Here is a 5,735-nt window from a genome sequence, read left to right on the forward strand (position 1 = left end):
TAGCAAGTCTATGAAAGCATTGCAGGAATGGCTGCCACAGCTGGAGTTGATGTAAAGTTCAAAGAACATTCCAAGTGTGCAATTTTCACATAAGCTAATATGATTCAAAGAGCAAAGGAGTTAAAAAAACTGAACGGAAAATATCTTTATATTACAGGTTGTTATAATTAGTGGGTGATAGAAGGGGTTTTATAGAGTCAACAAAAATTTGAGTATCGGCGACAGGTTCGGGGCTGCGCGTGGTCCTCCTGACCTTACCAAACAACCATGTCATCAGAATCAAGCAAGAAACGGAAGCCCAAAGTGATCTGAAGTGATGGAACTCCATCTGAAGGCAAGCGTAACCGTTCTGACACAGAACAGGAAGGTAAATACTACAGCAAGGAGGCTGAGGTGGACCTGCGGGACCCCGGGAGAGACTATGAGCTGTACAAGTACACGTGCCAGGAGATGCAGAGGCTCATGGCTGAGATCCAGGACCTGAAGAGCCGAGGAGACAAGGATGTGGCAGTTGAGATAGAAGATTGGAGGATCCAGAGCTGTGTGCATTTCATGACTCTAAAGAAGCTTAATCGATTAGCCCATATCAGGTTGAAGAAAGGAAGAGACCAGACCCATGAGGCCATGCAGAAAGTAGATGCCTGTCACCTGCAGCTCCAGAACCTGTTGTATGAGGTGATGCACCTGCAGAAAGAGATCACCAAATGTCTGGAGTTTAAGTTGAAACATGAAGAAATTGATCTGGTCAGTTTAGAGGAGTTTTATAAGGAGGCTCCTCCAGATATTAGCAAGGCTGAAGTCACCATGGGAGACCCTCACCAGCAAACCCTGGCACATCTGGACTGGGACTGGAGCAGCAAAAAAGGCTGGCAGAGAAGTACCAAGAGTGCCTGTCCAACAAGGAGAAGATCCTCCAGGAGATTGAGGTGAAGAAGGAATACCTGAGCAGCCTCCAGCCTTGCCTCAATAGCATCATGCAGGCTTCCTTCCCAGTGAAAGAGTACCTATTCATGCCGTCCGACCAGGCCCACAAGCAATATGAGACAGCTAGACATCTGCCACCGCCTCTCTATGTCCTCTTTGTCCAGGCCACTGCGTATGGGTAGGCCTGTGATAAGACGTTGTCTGTAGCAATCGAAGGCAGTGTGGATGAAGCCAAGGCTCTGTTTAAGTCTCCTGAAGACTCCCAAGATGATGAGAGTGACTCCGATGCTGAAGAGGAGCAGACCACGAAATGCCGGCTACCCACACTGGGAGTTCAGTTGGATGACAAGCACAAGGAGATGCTGAAGAGGCACCCGCTATCTGTCATGCTGGACCTGAAGTGCAAAGATGGCAGTGTGCTTCACCTGACTTTCTACTACCTCATGAACCTCAACATCATGACGGTAAAGGCCAAAGTGACAACCGCCACAGAGCTGATCACCCCCATCAGTGCAGGTGACTTGCTGTCTCCTGACTCAGTCCTGAGCTGTTTGTATCCAGGGGATCATGGAAAGAAGACTCCGAATCCAGCCAATCAAAGTTGATAAAGTTAGCATCCTGACTTTGAGAGACTGTGTACTTGACCTAGGTCACCCCTATTTGTGGGTACAGAAGCTAGGTGGCCTCCACTTCCCCAAAGAGCAGCCCCAGCACACGGTGATTGCTGACCACTCGCTGAGCACCAGCCACATGGAGACCACCATGAAACTGCTGAAGACCAGGATGCAGTCCCTCCTGGCCCTCCACAAATAGTTTGCATCCCTGAAACATGGCATTGTACCAGTTACCAGTGATTGCCAGTACCTCTTCCTTGCAAAGGTTGTCTCCCGCCTTGTAAAGTGGGTGACAATTCCCCATGAGTATTACATGGAGCTGCATTTCACCAAGGACATTGTGGAGGCGGGACTGGATGAGGACACCAATCTTTACTACATGACACTCGTGGAAAGGGGCACAGCCAAACTCCAAGCTGCCGTGGTGCTGAACCCCAGCTACTCCTCCATCCCATCTTCCAGCTGTGTCTGAACTGGAAAGGAGAGAAAACCAATAGCAACGATGACAACATTCAGGCCATGGAGAGCAAGGTCAACATGTGCTACAAGGAGCTGTGCGGCCCCCGACCCAGCCGTCGGCTCTTGACCAACCAGCTGCAGCACCTGTGTGTGCTGCTGGACGTCTACCTGGAGATGGAGAGTCATGACAACAGCATGGAGGGGCCCAAGGAATTTCCCCAGGAGAAGATGTTGGACACTGACCTCCCACTCAGCCTGCTGTTTTCCCCTAGGCCCTAAGTACTGTGCCTCTGCTTTCTGTTCTGGCCCACAGGTGGCTCTTGATTTTCTTCAAAGACAGATTTTTTTTTTTATTTCTAGCCTATTAAAGTGGCACTTGACCAAGTAAAAAAAAAAATGAGTACCTGTCATCTGTGGGTCCCTGTTCCTTTTTGTGCTACCCATCTGCTCTACTAATCCTTGTTCTTTGGGTCAAAGCACTTTTGATAATTTTTTATACATTTGTTTGTATGTTTCTTTATAATATGTCTACTTAAGGGCAAAGAACGTATCTGCTTGTTCTTCAGTTTACAGGATGGTTTCTCAACTTTGGCATTATTGACATTTTGGGCCAAATAAGTCTTTGCCCTGTGCCCTGTGAATTGTAGGAGCCCCACCCACTAGATACCAGTAGTATCCCACCTGCCTCATCATTCCCAGTTACACAAACAAAAATGCCTCCAGATATTGCTAAACATCCCCTAAGAAACAAAATTACTCCTGATTAAAAAACACTGGTGTGTACTCAGTACCCAGCACAGGACATGGTACACAGTAGGCATGGACTGTTATTTATTTATGGAATTGATCTCTGCTTCCAGAGAATACTGTTGTATTAGGCAGTTTATTTCTTGCTCTTGAATCCCAACAAAAGATGATACCCATGGATGAACTACAAGAGTCATGGTAGCATGAAACTTTCAGCAAGCTGTCCTTTGTGACATTTTACTTTTTGTTCGTTGTGTTTTTGCTTGTTTGTCTTTTCCTCATGATTTTTTATGTTTATTCTGAGGCTATATTTGACATTTTACTCCAATCATCCTATTATTTTGCTTGTGTTCATGGCATCTCAAGTTTTAATTTCATTTAAAAGAGAGCTCCAACCATTCTGTGATGATTGGACAGGGAAGGTTTTATTTCTGTAATGTAGTAGGAATTCATTATTAAGATTTATGTTAGATTAGGCTGGTATGGACACACATATAAATGGAAAAAGAAATAAAAATTGTTTAGGTTTACTGTGGCTCTTTCCACATTTCATGTAATGATCGCTAGTGGTCAGCAGAGATCCGGTGCTGGGCAGGTGCTAAGATGGCTTCTTCAAAACTCTGGGAAACACTTAAAAAATGCAGACTCCTGGATCCTGGTTTCAGAGTTTCTTATTTGATGGTTCTAGGGTGGGACTTGGAAATCAGCACCCATAGGATTCAGATATGTGGCCTACTTCAGTCAACGTCTTGTGATAGAAAGACTCTTCACATAAGATATTAGTTCTCATCTTAGGGGTCTCCCACTAAGGAGGTATTTTAATTCCTTCTGTGACCTTCAACCAGTCAGTGGTCAAAGCTGTGCTGTTGATTCAGCTGATTACTTTGTTAGGAACAAAGTAAGGGCTAAACCATGTTTGTGGCCTATTGAAAAATCAGTTTGTTTCTCCCTATTTGTGGTTGCCCTGCATGCGTAATTATATTTTTATGACAATGGCTGTCCAAGCCTTTGCCTCTTTTAAAAGCTTCAGGAAGTGAATTGCGGTTCTTTGTGCCCCTAATTGGATCATGGACAGAACAATTATGTGCTTGCTGACTTAATTTCCCAGTGACCTCTTGGGCAGCCTTCAGAACTGCCTGTGGCACCATGGTCACTAATGTCTGCAGGTGCAAACTGTTCGTGCATGGAAGGAAAGCCACTTTCAAACTTTAACTTCCCATACAGCCATTTTATGGAGACCAGCCTCAACTATGGAGACACAAGTTCATCCTCACTTCTAGGTTCCCTTCCAAATCACTGTTGTAAAGTTGTTTGCCTTCCCAGAGTATTCGTCTAGGTTTTCTCAGATGCTGGCCTGTAAGTCTGCATATCTGATGTTCTAAAAGGAGAATGTGGATTTGTACATTTTCCTGAGTAACTGTAATTCCTGGTGGGTGCTTTGGGCTCCCAATTCATCTAAAAGAGGCTGGCTATGTCCTTGAATGCCATGACTCACTTCTCACTACTTTTCTTATGAACTGTAATTGTATATTAGAACAACTTTTATAAGTAATCTGCCTGTAGTGTTTATTTTTCCTTTTCCAGAAAAACTTATGGAGGAAAGATGATCACATTCCATATCCTTACCATGAACCTGCTTTTTCTCCTGCTCAGTCTAATGAAATGTAATATCCAGTTACTTTGAAGTCAACACACCTGGCAGTGTCTATCTAGGCATGTTCTAGGAATAACAGCTGATGTAACCACTCATTTCAGGCCCACATGTGTTAGTTTTAATATACCTGGGGACCTGTCTGTGTGAGGAAGGCTAATGACTTCTCCCTGTTCACGCTGCATGTGCAGTTTATGCTCATGTCCTCTACTTTGGATCATTTACATCATTTTACAATAACTGTAATTGACTTTTTGGCTCAAGTGTCCCAAACTCTCCTGTAAATTTATCTAATACATATTGTCTAAACCAGGAAACTTTGGCATTTACTAAGACTTCTTACATGTTACGTAAATGTTTATATACTTTACCAATCCCTTGTGATAGAATTATAGGGTCTTCCCACTGCAAGGTACCCTTAACAAGCATTAATTCCACCACATCTGTGACATTAATTAGGAAACTAACACCCAGGGAAGTTAAATATGCTGTCCCAGGTCACATTACCAGAGAGTGGCAGGCCAGGTCTCTGTCACCTACTGGTTCAATCTTCTTCGGCTGATAATTAAAATCCAACTAAGATTTATTCAGGGTAGGCTGTGTGCTACCAAGGACTGCTGTGAAACCCAACGATTATGTGCTTTGTCTTCCTCAAGTGTAGTGGAAGCTTTTCCTTGGATTTTATGATCTTTGGAATTCTGACTCCGAGGGTATGGATCTGCTCTGGGCTAAGCTCTGGAAGTAATTAAATTTATAAAAAACATTTTCTGCACTTATAAATTTCATGTAGTGAAAGATCTAGATAAATACGGGCATATTCGTAATTCATAGCTATTATTCAAGATGACCAGTGGTATATATAAACTAGTTTGAGAACACAACTGATGAGAGAAAATTAATTTGGCCTTCCCGGGGTCAGAGGGCACAGAACACTAACAACAGGATATGAAATTGAACCTAGAGGCCATGAGGAATGAATCGATGTGTCTGTCTGGTTGACCAGTAGGCACCATGGAGAATACAGCACACTTCAGATACAGGGCACGGTACAAATAAAGCAATGGAAGATGGGAGCTTAAGCTTTCCTGGAAGACAGATGGAGTCTCAGGCTACCTTGTTGTTACCATAGCATTTAGCACAATGCTAAAAACATGCTAAGCACTCAATAATGCTTATTAGATGAAGGAAATGCTATTTCCTACAAAGTGTCCAAATTTAAAGAGGCAAGGAAGCCATTTTTTCCTAAATTGGCTTTTAAATAAAGATGAAGATCTACAATTAGGAGGGTAAAGGAGCATTTATTAGTAAATGAGTAAATCCATTGATTATAGGGAAGCAAT

The 5,735-nt window shown here is 43.4% G+C and overlaps 1 pseudogene; it reads left to right on the top strand.

Moving 5' to 3' along the window:
* The first annotated feature begins 267 nt into the window (after positions 1-267).
* On the top strand, positions 268-2,276 carry LOC102954641 (annotated as a pseudogene).
* Positions 2,277-5,735: the final 3,459 nt, after the last annotated feature.

Source organism: Panthera tigris, chromosome D1 (assembly GCF_018350195.1).
Source record: "Panthera tigris isolate Pti1 chromosome D1, P.tigris_Pti1_mat1.1, whole genome shotgun sequence".
NCBI classification, from domain to species: domain Eukaryota; kingdom Metazoa; phylum Chordata; class Mammalia; order Carnivora; family Felidae; genus Panthera; species Panthera tigris.